The sequence below is a fragment of the Macaca mulatta genome, chromosome 2, assembly GCF_049350105.2.
Source record: "Macaca mulatta isolate MMU2019108-1 chromosome 2, T2T-MMU8v2.0, whole genome shotgun sequence".
In the NCBI taxonomy this organism is placed as follows: domain Eukaryota; kingdom Metazoa; phylum Chordata; class Mammalia; order Primates; family Cercopithecidae; genus Macaca; species Macaca mulatta.
In genome coordinates this window covers 23,403,367-23,425,490 of record NC_133407.1, presented here as the reverse complement: position 1 = coordinate 23,425,490, position 22,124 = coordinate 23,403,367, and the positions used below count along the sequence as shown (strand labels likewise).

General features: G+C 36.5%; 1 protein-coding gene across 1 annotated transcript in view; it reads left to right on the top strand.

Moving 5' to 3' along the window:
- RARB (retinoic acid receptor beta) overlaps window positions 1-22,124 on the top strand; it is a 772,903-nt gene that overhangs the window by 225,442 nt on the left and 525,337 nt on the right. Inside the window, exon 3 of the mRNA XM_028843631.2 lies at window positions 8,333-8,384. The gene's annotated coding sequence lies outside the window, so the exon portion shown is untranslated. The remainder of the gene's footprint in view (window positions 1-8,332; window positions 8,385-22,124) is intronic.

Sequence of the window (22,124 nt, the reverse complement as noted above, 5' to 3'; positions counted from 1 at the left end):
GGAGAGAACATAGCCTAGTTAAGAATTTATGCAGATGAGAAACTACTTCTATGCTTGAAGGGAGGTAGCATCTTAAATGGACTGTGAAAGAAACGGGTACAAAAATGGTGAGAAATGGATTCTGTGTGAAAAGACTTTCCCACAAAAGCTATGTTATCCTACCAATTTCTCTAATTTAACCCTCTCTCTACCTCCCAAATATATTTGACACTCATGTTACAGGCACAGTATGTTTTGTTTATTGTGGATACTCAGGGACCCAGGCTAATGGAGGCTCCATCTCAGTATATGATTTTGTGAGCACTAAGGGAAGAAAACAGAAAGAGCTCCCCATACCCATTTCACTGGCCAAAGCTAATTGGCCTACACCTAACTTAAACTGGACAGAGGAGGTGGAATGTATCTTATATCCATCCTGAGGAGAAGAGCATAAGAATATTGGTTTAAAGCCCTTATTATCACAATATGTGACAGCGAGGATGTATCCCATTGTGTATATGATTCCCAAGCCTCTACTCTTGACCATCACACCTAACTGCCTCCCAAATTCTATTACAGATTCATTGAAACTCAATTTTGAGATACAGAGAAGTACAATTGCTAGCGTTAACAAATAAAAATACAGGATACCAAAGTAAATTTGAATTGTATATTTTTAAAAATACATTTTAGTGTAAGTATATCCCATGCAATATTTGGGGCATACTATACTAAAAATTATTTTTCTTCATTTAAAATTTAAATGTAAGTAGATATATTTTGCTGTTACATTTCAAATGTATCAAAAAAACTAAAATAGGGTAGGAAATGTCTTAACTCTTTTAGGTGGACCAGATGTAGAACCACATAGCAGCACAGAAAAGTTGGTTAGATTATAATTGAAAGTATTTTCCTGAAGGTTAGCTCCTGCAGGTAGTTCTTCAGGTGAAAATAGTAAAGTAGATTGCAATTTAACAATTATATTCTCTTATCTTTATCCTAAAGCATTCTTCCCTTACACCAGAGGTAGTTTTGTGTTCTCCATTTAGAAATATGTATGTGACTTCTTGGGTGTGACAAGAGAAGAGGAGCCAGGAGTAGTAAAAGTGGGGTCCCACATGAGAGGTAAAACAGTCATAGAAGAAAAAAAAAAGATTCTAGATTGTGAGATGCCGAGAAAGAAGACAATTTGGCAGAAGCAATGAGATCATCCTTCCTCTAGGTTGCCTGGACACAACTTTTAAAGCATGTTTATAGTTTGGAGCATTCCAGTTTAGGTGGGATGTGAGTTCAGAGTGAAACATGGAAAATTAATTGAAACATTGAAAACTGGAAAGTATCCTTAAGGGGAAAAGAAGTGGAGTAGGCTAAGGGGAGAGATTATAGATTTTAAGCAATTGAAGCCACGTAATTAACCTAGTAAATAGCAGCACCCCTGGACTACATGTGAGTGTGACTTATGACAAGGTTTGATGGTGATAATTAACTTTATCCCTTCATGCAATCACATTAAACAACTTATTCTTAAGAAAATCTGCTACAACATCCAGCCTTTGCCTTGTATCTCACAATAGTCACTTACCTGTCTTTTTCTCTCACAAGACTGCAAGCTTTCCTAGGGGTAAGAATTGGGTTCCATTTATATCTGACACCTCCTTATTCCAAAAGCAGTTTCCTTTGCTTAGCAGGTCCATAGTAGATGTTTACTGAGTTGAACTGAATTGAATCCTTGGCAGCAGTTCCTAAGACACAAATGCAAAGTTTGCATTGCCATTCCAGCCGGAACCGTGGTTTGAAAAAGTCAGATGTCCTTTCCTCTAGGCATCTGTAGGCTGGGGAGGAAAAGAGTTACAACACTTTTGAAAGTGACTTGCAAACAAATACAAAGAATACTCAGGCCAATAAATAATAGCCCATGTGTTCCATAACTGTTGATAGAGTTCTGGTAGGTTAGTGATTTTGGAAATCACTTTGCTTTGAATGTTAGGTGAAAAAAATTTAAGTTTCTGTAGAGTACCCGAATCAGTTATGGAACTGGAGCAAGGTTAGGGTTTATGAGGAAGGCTACCATGTCTCTTCCTTACTGACCTAAGAATGTGAGCTCAAATGCAGTGGTCCATGAAGTGTCCTGCCCGTACTCATCTTTTGAAATGTGTCTTTGGAAAGGAACATATGAAATCACAGGGCATTGTAATCCCATTCAGTCTACAGAAATGGCTTGTTCTCCTACCCTGGGCCTGGTGCAGGTCATTGTCCTTGCACTTGAGGAGTTCTTGGTTTCATGGGGGTTGGGGGGGGAGTCCGTGTGGACACAGTTCCAGCACAGCTTGATCAAAGCTAAAACCTATGAGTAAACAAAGACTCTGAGGTGAGTTAGTGAGACTTGTTTTGAAAGAAGTAGTTTTATGTGACTAAAATGTAGACTCATAGACAAGCCTCTTTTAAACCAAATGTGCATACATTAATTCATCCACTGGTTTTTCGTTCCGATGTTTTTTGACAGGAAACTTGGCTAAGCACTACGTGAAATAAATAGATGAATGGCTTGTGATTCACAACCTTAAGAAATTGATTGTGTACTAGTTGGGGGAGGCGTGTGAATGCCTCTAATTCAGTGTAAGGAGATGAAGAGGCATAGGAGAGATACAGAGAAGTCCTGAGGGAACTGAATGCCCTCTTCTACATAGGGAGGTCTGCAGGAGCACTGTGGAGATGGTGGTGTTTGGCGTGAACCATGATCTCACTTCATATATTTGGATTTGAAGGCAGAAAGCTACTTCAGACAGAAGACACAGGATGAGTGAAGTCAGAGAGGCTGACTCTCATCAGTGTGTATATAAATGTTTCCTAGCACTTGCCCCTGAGAGGAAAGGGGAAGCAGGAGAAACCTGAGATGCAGGGAAACTGTGGATGCTGAGTAGGGCATAGCAAAAGAGGTGGAAACCGGAGCACAAACTGTGTCTACCTAGCTGTTTTGCCAAAGGCCAGACAGCCCTGCTTTGGAATCTGAAAAGAAAACCCAGATTATTTATGTGCTACCACTAGCAATATATTGAAGGCCAAGAGGAGCTGAGAGTTATTGAGCTAGTTCAAAGCAATCTCGATTATTGAAAATGAATGAAATTGAATTCTACTTCCTACAGAGTCATTTATTGAGAGACAAAAGCAATTAATACTGAAAATAAAATAATTGTGAATTCTGAACTAAATTACCATGCAGGTATAATGTACTGTCTCATCAGTCTTTAAATACTTCATGTATTAGAAAATTGTGACACCAGTCTCTGAACCAGGGACTTATACATCATTAGCATTTATTCATTCTGCTTTTGCTCAAAAGCAATTCTCAAGAGTAACAAATTAAAAGTCAAAGTTTCAGAAATATTATTCAAAATTTAAAATGTGCGACCACATCACGGTTTGGTATTTGGATTTGTAAATTAATCCTGTCATTTGGTAAATTAAAAAAGAAGATGAAGCCGACCTTGTGAGGTATCCCATAATTTGTTGATAGCAGCAGATATTTTTGAATATTATTGCAAATTTGGCTTCTCATGGAGTACCTGCCAAGTACCATGAATGTATTTGATGAATAATTCTGCTGTCAACAACAAGCATCATTGTATAACTGATTTATGCACTGAGGGCCCTTAAGAATTGAAAGTACAATATATGTAGGGAGATGGTACATATAATTTGCACAAGTTCCAACTTGAGTTATAATACTTTGTTTTATGGAAACTACAGGGTCTCTGGAAGAGTTGGCTACCCATTATCCTTATTCTTTACAAATTTGGAAAACTAGCTCTCTTAAGTAGATTTCTACAGAAAATAGATCTTGCGATGAAGATTGGGGGAAAGGCTATTAGGAAGACTTGGGGAGGAGTGGGACTAGAAAGACAAGGCCAATAAAGGGATGGCAGCAAGCAAAGTTACATAGAGAGTAACTTTGGTTTGATCCTGCTCAGAGGCTCTAGAATTAGGGTAGGGCATACCCCAGAATCATCACAACCAGGAACCAGAAGTTGGTGTATTTAAACCACCTCTATGCAGCAAACCTCCAAAAAGAGTTACAGGTGCTGGCTGTTGGGAGTGAAAGTGCATGGGGAGTTGGCATGTTCTAAGATGGTAAAGGGATCTGGGGACATGTGGGCAGTGCTCTGACAGCATCTGCCACACCAGTCATGTTAGATACTCCATAATTATCGTTAAATGCTGTGGGAACAACGTTTAATCTAACCAATCTGTCCCAACAGTAAAGAACTCACTATTACCCTGCTGGGAAACATGCCCAACTCTTAGTGTCGTCTTGTTTCAGAGCCCAATGTGCAGGGAGAGGTTTCAGGGGGTCAAGAGATCTATTTCCTGCTGGTAACAGGCTGGTCAAAGAGAATCAACACATACTAGGCAGCCTAAATTAGGAAAACAAATCAGGATCAGGGTAGCCATCTCAGCTGCCTTCAGAGGCCAAGCAGATAACCTCAGTGAGAGACAGCTTCCAAATGGCTGGGTGTAGCGCAGCAGGGGAGAGAAAAGCTTCTGGAAAGCCAGAGAGATTCCCATCTAAAAGCAATAAAATTCAATCTTAAGGAATACTGGCTCAAAAGTATATTTTGTGAACATAATTTGCCCAGTAGCCTATCAATTTGCATCACTGACTGTCTAAAACAAATGACCTTAATATGTGCATAAATATTGTTTTGGACAATTACAGAAAACTTTCTAGAATACGGAAAGCAAATATAAAAGGAGAAGAGTGCTTAAATCGACTGGATTCTTGCCACATGTTTAAAAGTTGGGACTCTGTCCCAGAGCAATAGATCCTCTTAGTAGCAGTTTCATTATAATGAAATCTTTAGTATATATCCAATACATATCCAATTTATATACTTGTATGTATCTCAATGTATCATATGATATACATACTTGTATATATGATAAGAGAATTCAACCCTTATTTTGTTTGAGAGTTTTGCCATCAGCATTTTGAGAGGATAGAATTCTTTTAATTATTCAGCAAAATATAATGTTGTCTCTTAAAGACAAACTACTATCTTGCTACAATTCTTCCTTTGCCCCTCCTTAGAATCATTAGAGAAAAAATTCTTTAACGATGAGTGTTCCCCTAAAGTCTGTGTAAATTGATTGACTGTAGCACTAATGACTAAACCTTGAAGTAAACCATATGGTTAGTGTATGAGCCTTCACTGTTAGATGTTCAGAAGTTGTATTTCATGATGGCACTCCCCAGTATGTTTCCCATGTACCTTGGAATTTCTGCCATGATTCATCATCCATAATCGGGTAGATTACTCAAAGTCTTAGCTTTCAGTCTTGAAGCTTATGGGCTGAGCCTAAATGGTCCCACTGTTTTATTTAAAGAGTACAAGTACTTCTGCTGAATCTTCCATGCTTATTGCATTGAACCCACAAACCAGCCCTTGCTGGCAGTCATAAGCCAGTCAGGAATAGAATCTTAGGATTCTTTTGCAATAAGCATTCTTGTGTTCCCATTATGACTTTAACGTAAGATGCTCCATCATTAAGGGACCTGTCATTATCTCCATAATTTTTCAAATTATGTTTGAGAAGGAGAGTTGGGTTTCAGTATTCTGGCCATTTCTCCACACTTAAAATTCAAAACAAAATACTTGTCCTTGAGACTGAATTTTAAATTCTAATCTCTTAGGAAAATCATAAGCAAAAATAGATACAAAAATAAAGCCTCAATTAATCTAGGTTGGCTCGCCTCACTGACTGAATTTGCCAGCTAATTGAGTAACTTTCCACTTCCAATTTTTGCTTTGAAAGACTTGGCATAGGAAAGGCTTACTCATTTGTGGACCCTATGGGATGAAAACAGCTTCAAAGGAAAAATGAAGAGGACTTCTTTTGTTTCAGTTTCTTGGCTTTTGATTTATACTCATGCTTGCTTTTTTATTTTAAGAATATGATGAGTCCTTATTCATTCAGACTTACTAGAAAAGGACTATTCCAAATGATTGAGAAAGCTAAACTATCATTTTAAAATAAATTGAATTTTTTAACCATCGAAAGTGTATTTAGAACTTGACCTATAAAGTCCTCTAAAAGAGCTCTTAAAGAGATTGAATTATTACTTAAATAAAAATGATGTATATAGAATTGTGATACAAAGATATACTTCTGAACAATTATCATTATATTTGATTCTTTATCCTGAATTAAACTATTCCCCTCCTGATACTGCCCAAATGAATATTGAATTATGTACTGCACTTCCACTTTGCTTAGGTTATAAAAATTGACTTTAGAGCATAAACTTACTGTCCATTAACTTTCACCTAAATGGCACTGGGTTGCCATTTGGTTAATTATATTTGGAGTTCAAAGTTGTGATTATGGCTGATTTATCAGATGTAATCTTTTAAAGGCATAAAATTAAATAATGGCAGTATAGGTAAAGAAGGTTAACTTTCCCTCAGTCATAAAGATTAATGGTCTTGATTTTCATAAATATCCGGGATGTTGATATAGTATGCTTTGCTTTTGTGTGGTTGGGTTGTATAAACTCCAAGTGGTGAAATTCAGGGAACATTTTGCCAACCATGGGTCTTTATAGGTTAAAGGAACTGACCAATGTAATGACTTTCGGTTTTCAGATTGTATAAAGCTTACACAGTTATGTTCTTTTATCTCTGCCCATTGAACAAATGTGAAATCTGTACTAAATCAACCAGTAAGATATAATCCATGCCTTCATGAAGCTTTGATGGGCATATCCAATACCAAGTAAAAAGCAAATAAGTACAGTTACTACAACTTATTAAAGTAAAATCTTTGAAATTAAAAACACCCAGTGTCCTAAGATAAGAATAAGAGGGGCATGAGTGGGGTAGATGATCTTATTGTATTATTTTCTTTATTGTTCATTATTACTAATTTAATTTTCTCCTATATAAACAAAAACCAACCAATTGGTTATGCAATTGATCAAAAATTTGTTGGATTCCATTAAAATGACATGATTTTTGAATTAGTAAAATGATTGGTTCTATCTAGGTTTGATAGGTCCCTATGAGTGAATATAATCTAGACATTTGAAAATTTTTATATTTGTAATTTATAGCTTCTAAATAATTCTTATGGTAATAAAATATGCAATCAATGTAGAAAACTTGAAAGTTACAAAAAAACTCCAAAGAAATTTTTACCCATAATTCTACCACCAAGAGATAACCAGTATTAACGTCTTGGCCAGTATCCCAGTCACTTTCTAACACATGCATAAATATTTATACATGTGCATTAGTACAAGAAATCTAACTATACACATTATTTTACAACCATTTTCCACATTTTGGAACGAGACTTTTCCCATAATATTTTACATTTTTTATAATATAATTTTAGTGGCCGCATAGTATTTAATTACATTGTTGCATCTCAGTGAGTTAACCTAAGGCACTATTTATGTACATTTGTTTTCAGTTTTTCATTTTTATAAATACTTGGATGTCTATCTCTTTCCTTGCTTTTAATTATTTCCTCAGGGCACATTCCTAAAAGTAAAATTGCTTGGTTAAACTCCTGAGTCTTTGGATATGTGATGAAAAATATCCCCTGAAAAAAAAAACCATACTGATACAGACTTCCACTAGCTGGAGACATGTCCACTCTCACCATACCTCACTTTTACTAGGTACTTGTTTTGATTTTTAACTTTTGTCATTTTAGTAGTCATAAAATGACTAAAAAACCATGTTCTGTACTTTATATTTCATGTGAAATTAGAATACATATTTAATGATGCTTTAAGATTTGTAATGCTGCTTTAAAAATAAAACTAGAAACAAAATCAAATTTAGAGGAAATGGGAGCTTCTAGGATATGAGCATTGTGGAGACAAAGTTCAAGGTGATGCTGTTTACAGAAGCAAATCAACAAATTACAAGAGAATACAAGTAATAGAATGGGAACAACAAAAGCTCCTATTTAAATAAAAGCAAGCAAAATCAGGGCAGAGAATTCTTTGTCCCCCACAAATCAGAGTTTGCTGTAATCTCTGATGAGAAATATATTCTTAGGTTGGTAAATATGGTTGTACCTTAGAATGCCTGTGACTTTTCTCTTGAAAGAGTTTACCTTGACAGAATCTGAAAAGAAGTGAGTTGTCGGTGAAAATGACATTCTACTAGAAATGGTAAATGGAAAATCTTAAGTTTGGGATCCCTGGCAAATATCTTTCCCTATTAAAATAGTTATCAAAATTAAATTATATAAGAAAATTGGGTAGCAGTGTTAAATACAGTGATAGAATGTTAGAATTGAACAGGATTTGGAAGACTGTCTTATCCAGCCACTTATTTTACAGATAAAACAGAGTACTGCGGAGATGAAGTAACTTTCCCTGAGACCCATACCTGGTAAGTAATGAAAGAAAAAGTAAATACATTCGAACAAATATTTTGAAAAACATGGAAGTTCTCCATAATCTAGCACTTCATATATAACTGCAGTTTGGCATATGAATTTTGAAAGTACTTATTATATACACATAAAAACCATTATTTTTATTTTTTCAAAAAGTGGAATCATACATAAAAATGGTTCTACAAATTGTTCTTTTATGTATATTTTGTAGAGACACAATGTCTTATTTTCTCTCTAACACTTGGATGGTATACAGCAGAGGGTTGCAAACTATAGGGGGCTAGATAGTGAATACTTAGGCTTTGTGGACCCTACAGCTTCTGTCACATACTCAACCCTGCTGTTGGGTTGCAAAAACAGCTCTGGTCAATATGTAAACAAGTGGTGTGACTACATTCCACTAACAGCAGGCAACATTTGTCCTGCAGATTGTAGTTTGCTAATTCTTGAAATACAGAAGGAAAAAAATTAAGTTGATTTAGAAAACAATGAAGCTGAAGGAGAAATACAGTGTTTATCATAGATGTAGATGGCAGGAACTGGATTTGAGTTTCCAGTGTTAGCCATGACCTTGGTGAAGGTAGGTAGACTCGCAGGCTTCATGAGCAGAGTGTGAGTACTGATACCCAGATTGCAGGGTTGTTTTGAAGATTAAATGAAATAATTTATGTAATTTATCTGTTAGTAGGTAAGAAAATTCTCTTTCTTTTGGGATGGGGTAAAAGCAGAATTTATGTACTCACATAGATGAAGCATTTGAATAAGGAAGAAGTGGCCAAATTTACTGTGTCTCAACAAGTCAAAGACGTACATCATATGGATCCCCTTAAAAGTCGTGTTTCAAACTGTTGGCAAAGGTTGTGTAGACATAACTATTACCAGAATGGTCCTGAGATTTCCTGAGAAAGGATTAACATACTTGGCCTGGAACTTTTGCAATAAGGGAAACATTATAGTTTATTTCATAGTGATTTCAAAAAAGATAGAAGACTTTTTAGAGGGAAAATCTAATTACAGTGAAAATAAAATTTCATTTATTCATCATTTCCTTCATTATATTTTGGGGGAAAGATAAATATGTACATACAAATAATAGCAAAGGTAAACATATCCAAGTGTACTAGGAGAAAATAAGGAATTGATGTGATGCGGCTTAACTATAAATTTCTCTTATTATAATCATATTTTTATTTAATCTTCCAGTGTATCTACTGGGTAAGTTCAATCTATAGCAGTTCCAAATAACTTAATTGCTTTTCTCTAATTGATTTTGAACTTAATGTATTTTTTATGATTTTGTAACTTTGTTTTCTTCTCTGCTTGGTGTAGTTATACATTCCGTTGAGTACTTTAAGATTTGAACACAGACAGCTTTCTTGGTATTTTGTTTTGCTGTTGCTTTTTATTCAGAGCTAGCCGCTTTTATCTAAACTTAAATGTAAGCTGGAATAATTCTAATTTATTGTTGCAGTTTAATACCAATATATTGATCCACTAAATTTTATATTTTGGAGAGAAAGGTGTTTTATACTAGTTAAGTATTAATAATGACGATGGTTTACAATTTAGAGGGAAAAAGTGATTCAAGTTAATGTTCATTTCTTAGAATAAGTATATGAATTTTTGAAAAAAGAACTTACCCAACTTAATAACACAGCATATACTCTACTAAAGTTTAAGTAATTAAAACAGTTTGGCACTGGCATAAGAGTAAAGAGTGAAATCAATAGAACAGCACATCTGGAAAAACTCTAAATATTGAAATTTAATATAGAATAAAAGTGGTTTTCAACTTGAGAAAATAATAGTAGAATCAAGAATCAATGATGGGAAACAAGAATATAGAAGTATAAAATATCTTTATGGCAAAAGGTAAATGAAGCTAAAGCATTTTTGTAAATGAAAATGGAATGTGTTTATATCAATAAATCCATTAAAATAATATAAATAATTCGGTGGGAAAATAGATTACATGAACTGGATATTCTCAGAAGAGATAGCAATGGCCAATGAAGAAAATGAAAAAAGTGTTCAAGCACACTAATATTTAAATACATATAAAAGCTGTATTTTGTGTTTTGCCTTTTATTGACAAAATGTAGCCTTGATAACAGCCAGCAATGGCAAAGCTATAGGAAATCTCTACTCTTATTCCTTGTAGGTGGGACTATAGCATGAAATAACTTTTTCTAGCATAAAATTGGCCAATATCTATTAAAATTTTAATTACAGACATTCTGTAACCCAATTGTCTCACTTCTCAGAAAATATTCTACAAGATGACTTAAGTTCACATGATACATGTTGAAAATGCTCACTGTGCATTATAACAGAAAATAAAAGCCTGCTGAAATCATGATATGTCAACATAATGAAATATAAGTATTGATACGTGCTATAACCTGGATAAACCTTGAGAACACTATGCTAAGTGAAAGAAGCCAGTGCAAAAGAACACATATTGTCTGATTCCACATCTACAAGAAATGTCCGGAATATGCAAATGTTTAGGGACAGAAAGTAGCTTATTGGTTGCCTATGTTTGGGGCCAGTAGAGGTGAGATGGGGAGTTATTGCTAATAAGTGTAGGATTGCTTTTTGGGGAAAATAAAAATGTTATCAAATTAGACCATTGTGATAGTTGCAAAATTCTGTGAATATATGGGAATCATTCAATTGTACATTTTAAATAGGTGAATTTTAGAGTATGTGAATCATGTCTCAAAGGGTTTTTTTTTTTAATGCACATGTTCAAAACTAGGAATGATGAAACTTGAGTCATACAACTCAGAGTTGGTGAAACTCTCTTTTGACTTTTCAGATGAGAACTGTGTAACTTAGGACAACTTCTGAGATGCTTCTTAGAGACAAGGAATAATAAAGGGTATCAGTGCTTCAGTTGTCTGGAGTTGTGACTAAAGATGTAACACTACCTTTTGAATAGCCACAGAAGTTTTCCCGGCAAATATAATAGAATCTATACCAATGGTGGTACCTGCAATGATTTAAATCATACAAATTGCATTTTGAGGAAATTATTTTATTCCCCTCTCAATTCTGCTTTAAAACTTCTGATTCTCTTGATAAGAAAAGTGGTTTGAAGGTGTTATGTCTTCTGTATCTCTTTGTAACTGAGAGAGATCAGATTTGAGACCCAGAGCTTTCCTCAAGCCGCGCCATCTAACTTGAACTCAATTACATTGTTTGCTTTCCATCCTATTTCTTTTTATGGGCTACCTTCTATTTAAAGTAAGTGAAGCCAATTTAGTATTTATGGCAGTGTCATAATTTGTCAATTTTTAAATGCACATATAGTAAAAAACAAAAAAACATGAAATAAATGTGCGTGAAAAATGCTTCCAACAGGGCAAAATGTATGCCGGTGGAATCTGACTAACTAAAGTTTAAGAAACAACTTAAAGACTACCACAGTCATAAAATCTTGAGGTTCAAAGGGGTCTGTAGGCCTTGTAGTTTGAGATAATTTGTATTTTTATTTTTTGTTAAAAATGAGGAAACAGACCTTGGGATGTTAGGGTCTTGCACAGGGTTACCACGGGTTATATTTTCAGACTCAGTTTCGAGATAAGAAAAGCACTGTTAGCTCCTCTTACTCCATATCACTAAGAGTCTCAGAAGTTGTGGCTTAGGAGAGCCAGACAGAATTAAGCAGGACTTTGTGACTTACCAAGACTCAGGGAAGACTTTACCAAATGCCAGATTCAAATGATCTCTTCATTTCTGATTGCAGTTGAATATTTTTGAACTTTTATTCTCAGGGCAGCCATAGAGACAGAGAAGGGATTACAAAAGTTAAGGAAGATGCGGGGCAGTGGGTAGATAGAACCTAGCTTGCCTTATTGTAAAAACGCCAAAGCTAATTTTGATGATTGCTTTAGTGATATACTGATAACCAAGATTAAAGCAAGCAGGCATCCACTTTAGGATATGAGAACTGGAATTTTAGATTTCATTATAAGATTGCCATCTCAACAAAATAGTAATATAATGGCAATAGATTTCCATTTTTTCTCCATTTCAGTTGAAATATTATCTCATAAATATACTTTGATACAAAAGAGATCTCTCAATTTTATGATCACTCTATTTTATTCTTATGCTGATTTATCCCCAAAATATCTTTTTGATATACAGCTTCAATATTCTTGCCAATGTCCATGACATCAGCAATCAAAAATAGCATTTTTAAATGTCTTTTTCACATACAGTTGTAAGTTATCCAAAAAAGAACTCCTGCTTAGTGCTCACTGAAACTTTCTTACAGTATTACCAAGAGACATTTATGGTTCATGTAGCTAATTATCCCAAGAGGGTGGAAAAAACATCCATGAAAGGGGTCAACTTCACCTAGTGCTATTGTGAAATGTAGGTAGGGAAAACAGGGAGTTAATAATACTAGAAGGAAGTGCGGTTTTTTCAAACTATGTTTTTAGGAAACTAACGTTCTGAGACCATGTAGCTAGAAAATAACAGAGCTCTGTGTCTCTCTATTCCACTAGACTCAGAGCCCCACAATCTGAATTCCAGACTAATCCCATATGGGTCAGCTTTCCCAGGCCTCAGAAGCGTTCTACTCATTGATGCTGTTAGATACAAAGGGTAGTGATCAAATGTCATAATCCATGAGGTTCATTTAGTTGAACAGGAAGAAAGCAAAGAATCTGGGATGCAAATGCCCTACACTAACCCAGCTTATGTGGGCCACGCACACGGAGAATGATGTCAGAGAGCTCATGCAGAGGAGTAAGGCAATGATGGCTATTAGCTCTGATCCTGATGGAGAAGGAAGTCACTATTACCTGGCACACCTCGGGACTTTTAGATTGGTTAAGTCTGCTTCCTTTGAAACCCTACTCTAGAACTTCATTTGTTTTTTCAGTTTTTGGGGTCACTTCTACAATATTGTGGAATTTTTTAAAAAATCGTTATTACCTTAGTTATTAAAACTCCTTGCAAACAACCTGAGATTCTCCTGTTTTGTATATCATTTCTTCCTATATCAAGTAGGAAGAAATATCACTATATCACTTTAGTAAAACTCAAGCTCTCTGAAATATTAGTGTTAAAAACTATCAGGTTACTAACTCTGCTTTTCCTCTAGACAGTGCATTGAAAAATCTGAAGATGTTTTGGTAGAGGATAATTTTAAACTTTTTTAATAGAATAAATGAATCTTTGAAGTATACAAGCAGCAGTGACTATAGTTCTGATAGTGTGATACTGATTCAAGCACTGTAGAAGTGTTTTCGCTAGATGTGCCACATATTCTAGTAAAGTCTTCTGTTGCTATATATGTGATCATTTAAAAACGCTAACCAAGATAAAGATACGATTGTTCCACCCAAAGTATGAACAGAATTCATGACTCTTTTTCTTATCACAGAGAGCAGAGACTAAAAGTCCTTCAAATAAATGTGTAGTTGGATGACACTTTGTACCATATCTGAGAATCTGGAATGCAAATGCTCTACACTAACCCAGGTTATGGGTCACACACATGAAGAATGATGTCAGAGGGCTCACGCATAGAAGGAAGGCAATGGTGGCCATTGGCTCTGATTCTGATGGAGAAGGAAGCCACTGTTACCTGGTGTATCTTGTGATTTTAACACTTTGATGACCTTTGTGGTTGTTCTGTGGATGACTCTCTTTTACCAAGAATGAATATATTTTTAAAGAAAGTGGTATTGCTTTCTGTGGATGACTCTCTTTTACCAAAAATGAATATATTTTTAAAGAAAGTGGTATTGCTTTCTTTAACTAGTGCAGAAATGTGCAATTTTATTTCAGCAAATGCAAAGAAGATGAATTTAGATAGAATATTCAGCATGTAGAATAAACAGATTTTTTTTCTAAATACCCCAAGATTCCCTTATTACTGTGGTGTCTAAAGAAGCTGCTGCCCTTTCATTTTAATGTGAGAGACAAATAATTTCCTTGTATTTTTCAAGGCTGTCAGATCATAAACAAATTGCCTTTGATAAAACGTGCTTTCCATTTCTCCAATGTAATATTCAGTTTTCATTTTCATAAAAGGTTGTTTATTTTGATGACTTGAATTGGGTGACTAGAATGTCAGTGTCTATACTCATCAGTAAAGATTATGGACTGAGTTAAAATTCAGGAGAGCACATGTTACTATCAAATTTATTATCCATAAATATTTTTCTGTTTTTAATACTTGAAAATCAAGAGTAACAGGTCATTTGAGTTAATAATCTGTTCCCTATTCTTACCTAAACATTACTTAGGAATAAAGGCAATTTGGGCAAATCCAGGAGTTTCAACTTCTAGAACTCCTACTCCTATGTCAGTCACCTTTGACATTTTACTCTCCTGACTCTGAGTGTATATGTGCATATGCATATGTACACACACATGCACACACACATGCACACATCTTTCTCTCTCTTACCCTATCATCAGGCAGATTTCCAAAGAAGTTTACATTTTTGAAAAAATCTCCAATTACAAAAATAGTATATAAACATTGTAGAAAATTCCAAAAATACAAAAAAAAAACCCAGAAAAATAAAATAAAAATTATCTTTGTTAATTGCCATATTATACTCCTTTGTCCTCATCTTAGGTAAACCTCATGTAATAAGTTATCATCTGAAAAGCTGTTCTCCTATATCTTGGCTCACCGGTCTGGTCACGTATTCACAGTGCTGAAGCAGAATGACCCAGCCTCCCCTTCTGGGGAGTGGTACTGTGCATTCTTCTCCAAAGCCCTGCCTCAGTTCCAGTCAGCAGTGAAGTAAGCAGGGAACTACTACTGCATGCTGGTACCATGTTAACCACTGAAAGCATATAGCTGAGAAATGCATAGATCCTAACTGGCAGATGTAGACTGACGTACACTCATTGAGAAGGGGCCCAAGCGCAAGGATATGGCTGATCATGGGTGGACACATGGTTGTAGAGAGGGAAGCCTGCCTGGAGAGGTCATTTGAGTGCCCTTGTCCTACTAAAGGCAATTGAAGCCAGAGGTTGAATGATACTGCCCAAGAGAGTATGAAAAACGAAAGTGAGCATGGGGCCCGACTTTAATGAAATCACATTTAAATAAATGAGCTTGCAAAAGAGATTGAAAAGATGCAGAGAAGTAGTTGGAAAACTAGAGAATATGATACACAGAGAGCATGAGGAAAGAATGCTTCAAGACGGAGGAAGTGGTCCATTGGTTCAGACATTGACAAGAGCTGTTTTATGATGTGATGCAGGAAAGAAACCAGACTGGAGTGGATGTAGAGGTGTTAGCAACATTTCTGCAGGCCTTTTATCACATTTTAATGTTTCATTAATTATTTGATGTACAGTTCTGATGTTTCCATTGTTTAAAACGTGGATTCCTTATGTGCATTGACTATATGTTATCTGTTATCCCTAGTCCTAGTACCATACTTACCCTATAAAAAGTGTTCAGTAAATATTTGAATGAATAAATCTTCCTTTGCAAACCCACTTCTCCTCCTATGCTTTCACCACCGTTGCCTTCTAGTCTTTCTCTCTTTTTGCTTCCTGCACTTTATAGGCTGTCAGGTTATATCAGTTCTTTTGCAACATCTGTGTCACAGTTTTTGGCTAGAAACAAATTAACTCCCATTCTCCCAGGAAATTAAATCTTGGCCGGGTGTGGTGGCTCACGCCTGTAATCCCAGCACTTTGGGAAGCTGAGGCAGGTGGATCACTCGAGGTCAGGAGTACGACACCAGGCTGGCTGGCATGGTAAAACTCTGTCTCTACTAAAATACAAAAATTAGCTGCACACAGTGGCATACACCTGTAATCCCAGCTACTTGGGCCAAGGCATGAGAACCACTTGAACCCAGGAGAGGTGGAGGTTGCAGTGAGACAAGATTGCACCATTGCACTTCAGCCTAGGTGACAGAGCAAGACTCTGTCTCAAAAAAAAAAAAAAACCAAAAAAAAAAAAAAAAACCAAAAAAAAACCTTAAGGATTAAAGTTCAACATTCAAAAAATCTGTCCCCCTCTCCCACTCTAAGTGTACCTCCCTCACCCACAACTGCTCTCCCCTTTCATCTGCTTCTCTTTTCCTCCTTCCTTTGCTCTTTTCTAAGAGTTCAAGTTCCATTTTGACCTATCTTAGTTTGTAGAATACACAAGCTGGAGAAGAATCACTAATCACCATACTTCTCCCATGATATTTGAAAGATAGTTTGAGGAGGCAAGAAATAGATTTAGAAGGAAACTAAGAAAATGAAAAGGGGGTAATATTGAGGAATAGCTAAATTAAATAAAAAGGCTTAAATTACACATTCTGTGAGTCTGGTAACTTCTTTTTTGGTTAATTACACCAAAAGAAAATCAACAAAAGTTATGAAATGGGATGTTAGCTAGTGCTTTCTTCTACTTGTCCATGATGATGTTTTAATCCTTAGGTACCCATTAACTAAAAGGACTCGACTGAGCTTCTGTGGCCTATGGTGTAGTCCCTCAGCACAGAGCACTGCCTGGGCTGCTGAACGATGAATCTGATTGAGGCAAGAAGCACCATCTATAATGGAGGCGTCATCTATAATGGCGGCCCGCCTTTCCCTCCTGTAATGCTCAGGGGAAGAGCGGCTTATCTTCAGGATGGCCAATTCTTTATGGTTAGTATCAGAAATGAGCCTATCAATCAGCCACATGAGACCTTTAAAGGGGCAATAGGGCCATAAACTTTATGAAAAAGGCTAGAGATTGCATTCAGCCCCCAAGCAGATACACAATTACCCTAAACCCAGTTCAGGGCAGGGAGACTAAATCTTCCTCTAAAAAAAAAAAAAAATAACTCATGAAGTCAAGACCTCCCATACTCATCATGGTTTTTAAAAGGTAAGGGCAGTTGCCAGACAAATCTTTTCTCCGATAGCTATGCAAAGAGAAGGGCAAGGAAGAAGGAAAGGGAAGAGAGAGAGGAAAGCAAGCAATTTGGCTAGAGCAGGACTGGGAGAAAGGAGAAAGATTTTTATTTTTTATTTTTTTGGAGTCTATAAATACTTGCCTGCTTTATGAAATAAACACATTGATACTGAGGGAACTTGAAAAATCCCACTGATTTATTCACTTTAGGCAGAAGTTAAAGAAAATCTCATTTTCATGAGCTTTCCTTCCTATCACTCAGTTCCCTGGTGACACAGAAAGTAAACCTTTTCTAAGGGCTTTCCCAGATAGTTTGACATTTTGTTGAATTAACTGGCATATATCGTACCAAATTTATATGCTGGAGCGTTCCACCCAAGCAAGGAATGATTTCCTATAGAATAGAGTTCTTAGGTCACCAAGAGAACTCTGGAAACTTCCCAGAGTGATCTTACTTCCCATGTCTCTCTCAAAAATTCCTCATCTCACTGTCTACCACCTGGATGTAAAGGCAAGAGCACCGTAAATCTCAGAGGGAACTGTACTGCGGCTCCTTGTGTATACACTGTCACAACGTTTTATCTGGCGTATGTCAAGCACATCTGAAAGAGGAGGGGGAGGCAGGGAAAGTTAGATGAATGAGCAGTCTTTTTGCTGGGACAGTCGACTCTGTCTTGACCCTTCAGTAGCAAATATTCACACATACAAATGTTGAGACACTAAATGTACATTCTGTGGTGTGGCCTCCATTAGGGGAGCCCATCTGACCCGATTACTCATATGAACTACACAGTGAGGCTGAATTGTGAGTGTAGTTTCCTAGGGCTGTCATGACAAAGTGCCACAAGCTGGGTGGCTTAAAACAACAGAAATTTGTTGCTTGACTGTTCTGGAGGCTTATAAGTCTGGAATCAAGGTATCAGGCAAGGCCGTGCTCTCTCTGAAACCAGTGGTGGAGAATCCTTCCTTGGCTCTTCCTAACTTCTGGTTTTTTGGCAGGAACGTATTGGGTTCCTTGGCTTGCAACTCAATTACTCCAATCTCTGCCTTTACCAGCACATGGCGTTCTCCCTGTGTGTCTCTATCTTTGCATGGCTCTTATTATAAGACATTAGTCATATTAGACTAGAGGCCCACCCTACTCCAGTGTTCTCATCTGAATTAATTACATCTGCATCAAACCCTGTTTCCAAATAAGGTCACATTTAGAGGGGTAGGTCTTAAACCTATCCTTTGGGAGGGCAGGGGGAAGAGGGAGTGCACGTATGTAGTTTAACCCATAACTGTGACTATAAGAGATGTTTGAAGTCTTAATTGAACAGACTTAAACACGCTTTTCTAATTCAGTTCAATAAACACTTAACTAGAAATCACTGGTATCAAGGACTCTTAGGTGCTGTTGGAGTTATATGAAATAATCAAAATAAGACCTCCCCCCACCCATTATTTACAGAAACAGATAAAATTATAGTACTTACAATATACAAAATGCAGAGGATACAGTATTGAATAGTAATAATAGTAGCAAACCATTTATATAGCACAGGAATATTTGCCAGACACAATCCCCAACTGCTTTACATTCTTTTAACCCTCATGACAACCCTGTGTGGAAAGTTCAAGGTAGAGCCTGTTTTTTATGGAGCTTATATTCTCAAGGTATATTTGGGTTTTTTAGTCCCTGCAGGCATCAGTCATTTCATCTGTAGAATATGATTAAATGAACTCCATGGCCATCTATTACTTTAGCATGCCCAGTGTACTAGTACTGTTGTCTCTATTGCCTTGTTGTTACATTTTAAGGGAGGATCCAGGTATCGGGGTATTAGCCTTTAAAGCGTAGCCAGAATGAATTCCATGCAAGCTCTTCCCTTGCCCTGGGATGCAGCGTTGACATTTACCAGACTGCATCTACCATGCATCTTCTGAGTCTTGAGTGCCACAAACAAAAACCAGTGCAAAATGGAGACACTAAAATGTAAGGATTTAATGGGCTTCTTAAAAATAAAACCATTTAAAAGTAAGCTTCATGCAAGTTAGGAATTTTATCTCATCACTGCTACTTCTGCAGTGTTCAGAAGAGAAATTGGCCCATTAGTAGGTGTTCAATAAATATTTATGGAATGAATGAAAGGAATTAGCAGGAAATTTAGATCCAAAACCCAAATCATACCAGGGAAGACAGGGTGCTAGGAGATTTTGATAATCACAAGCAATTACTTTGGCTGTAAAATTAAAAATATAAACATGCCATGATACTTTGGATTTAATCTGAGACTTTGCAGAAACACAACCACACTAGAAAGAGAAGTAATATATCTTTCCCTCCACACCCAAACCAACACTCGATAATCCAAATGCCCCATCTGATTTGAGTTGGTTGGTTGTGTGTATGGCATTCCTACTTGAAACTCCTTCTTGCCAAATGAGAAAAACATGAACAAAAAACTACTACTTTGGAACCTTAGTTCTTTTGCTTCCTGTCTAGACCACAAGATTATATACTCTCTTGTCACAATATAATCAGTTGGCTGAGAGGAAGGAGAATAATAATGAATTACGGAATGCTGATCAATGGCATGATTAAAAAGGTAAAAGATTCAAATTGGAAAATACTTGGAGGAGAACCTTATAAAACTCTGGTCTTATAAGGAGAGGCTATTGCTTAAATTCACCTTTTAGCCCAAAGTAATAAAGAATAAAGTAAGTAGTAGGACACTTTAACATGCCCAGTGTGCTAATATTATTGCCATGCTGTTGTCATGCTTAATGTGCTAATATTTGGGGTTAAAAAAAAAAGCTTCGCAAAGATGCTTGAAAGCCATCAGTGTGATATCTAAATGCTTTTGGGACCTATTATTTTCAAGGCAAACCACGCTACCTACAAATGGCATACACTATTTGGAGAATCCACATGAGAAATAGACAGAAAATGGTGTCTGTTGCCTTTGCCCTGTGGTGGTTCTTATCTTGACCAATCATCATTTCTGTGTTAGTCTTTGTTGCTAGAAGGCCGCATGATGATAGTGTGCCAAATGTCCCTTCTGGTGTTCTGTTCTGCCTCAGTCCTCCCATTGCCTCAAAATCTGCAAACTAAAATGTGTTTAATTTTAAAATTTAGGAAAACATCAATTTGAATCTTAAAACTGGGAAGTTTACAATTTCAGCTCAGAAGAGTAAGCATGAAAATAGGAATAAGGACACGTTCTGGAGAGCCAGTCACTGCCTTATGAGGGTGATCTGCTATGAAGACCCAGTGCTGTTTGTTAGTAGATGCGAGAGTTCGCTCTGTAACCCCATGGTCGAGCTAAGCAACCAGTCACTGGCATGTGAGCCTCAAGAGACAAAACAAGAAATGAGAAGTGATACCATTTGGGAGGGAGGATCCATTTGGGGGGGGAGCACAAATGAACTACTTGATAGAGATAACTGTTGGAAACACCATAAGATTCCCATATTTTAAGAACTTTTGGGTTTTCAGATGCAAAGAATGGGGCAATTAGCATTTGGAGACCACAATCTGATATAGGAACCTCACTGAGTTCTGTTGTTTGTGTGAAATTCAGCAGGCTTAGAAATGGCTTCTACCTACCTACAAGGAGGGTTTCATTTTACACTGACCTCTGTTTCCTGCCTTTTGAATACTGTCATTTTTTTTCTCCTAAATGAGTATTAGGGACAATTGAATGATTAAGACACCCCGGAACAAGAATTCCAAAGTCAAATATCTGCAGGAGCCAGGCAAGTGATGTGTGCATCTAAAATAATTTGGGAGTCATACAAAGGGAATATCTCAGCTATTATGAAGCAGAGGAAGCATGACCATTATGGAGGTAGCAAGACCAATGCTATGTGAAAGTGCAGTCCCTGTGTTCCCAGACTGACCTTGCTGACATTTCTCCCACCTTTCTTTGCCTTAATGTGTTTGATCCCTCAATTTTAAAACACAAATTCAATGCAGGGCATCAGTTCATAATCTCTATGTTAGGATGTTGTCCTAAGGATGCACCTCAGAATGTTGGTTCTGCAAGACAATGAAAGCCTTTCAAAATGGGTTCCATGATTGTAACAGTTGGAGAAACAGTGGGTTTAACAGTTAATTAGGTTTCTTGATTGCAGGGTTTCTCAGAACCTTAAATGTGTGACTTATAATGTAAACCTCTAAGAGTAAGCCCTGACTATGAAGCATTTCTCAAACTCATCTGACCCTTGGACCCCCTTTCTGTGGATACTTCATCAAAGTACTTTAGAAGACCACGCGGTAATTTACTTTGCAGAAATTAGTGTGCGTGTAATTCCTGTAAGTGAAAATCCTAGGGGAACAGTAGATGTTGAGAAAGAAACAAATATCATGGCTACAATAAGGATGCCTGTAAGTGGCTTTGATAAGTTAGAAACCACAATTTCATTGTATAAAGTAGAAGTGGGAAACAATAGTGATTTTTTTTTTCCATCAGCTACCTTGTGAATTAGACTTTCTTATTCAGAGTGTTTGGATTTTACAGTTTTAAATTGAAAGTATGTCAAAGTATGAGACTAGAGTTGGTAAATCATGCTTTTATCCATCTATAAAATAGTCTATGCCTCAGTACATGACAAAATCTTGACTTCTGTTATTCATTCATTGGACAAATATTTCTCAAGCACCTACTACGTGTCAGGTAATGTGCCAGACACTGAGCAGAGTCTGGATTAAATTATGGATCTAGGTAGTGGCAATTCTAACATAAACCAGGGATCAAATTAAAGTGTATGTTTTCAATTCATAATTTATCACAATGGAAAACTAGTAACACACAAAGGAATAGCGTTTCCTCCCTGTGAGGGTTTTTCTGACATTTTG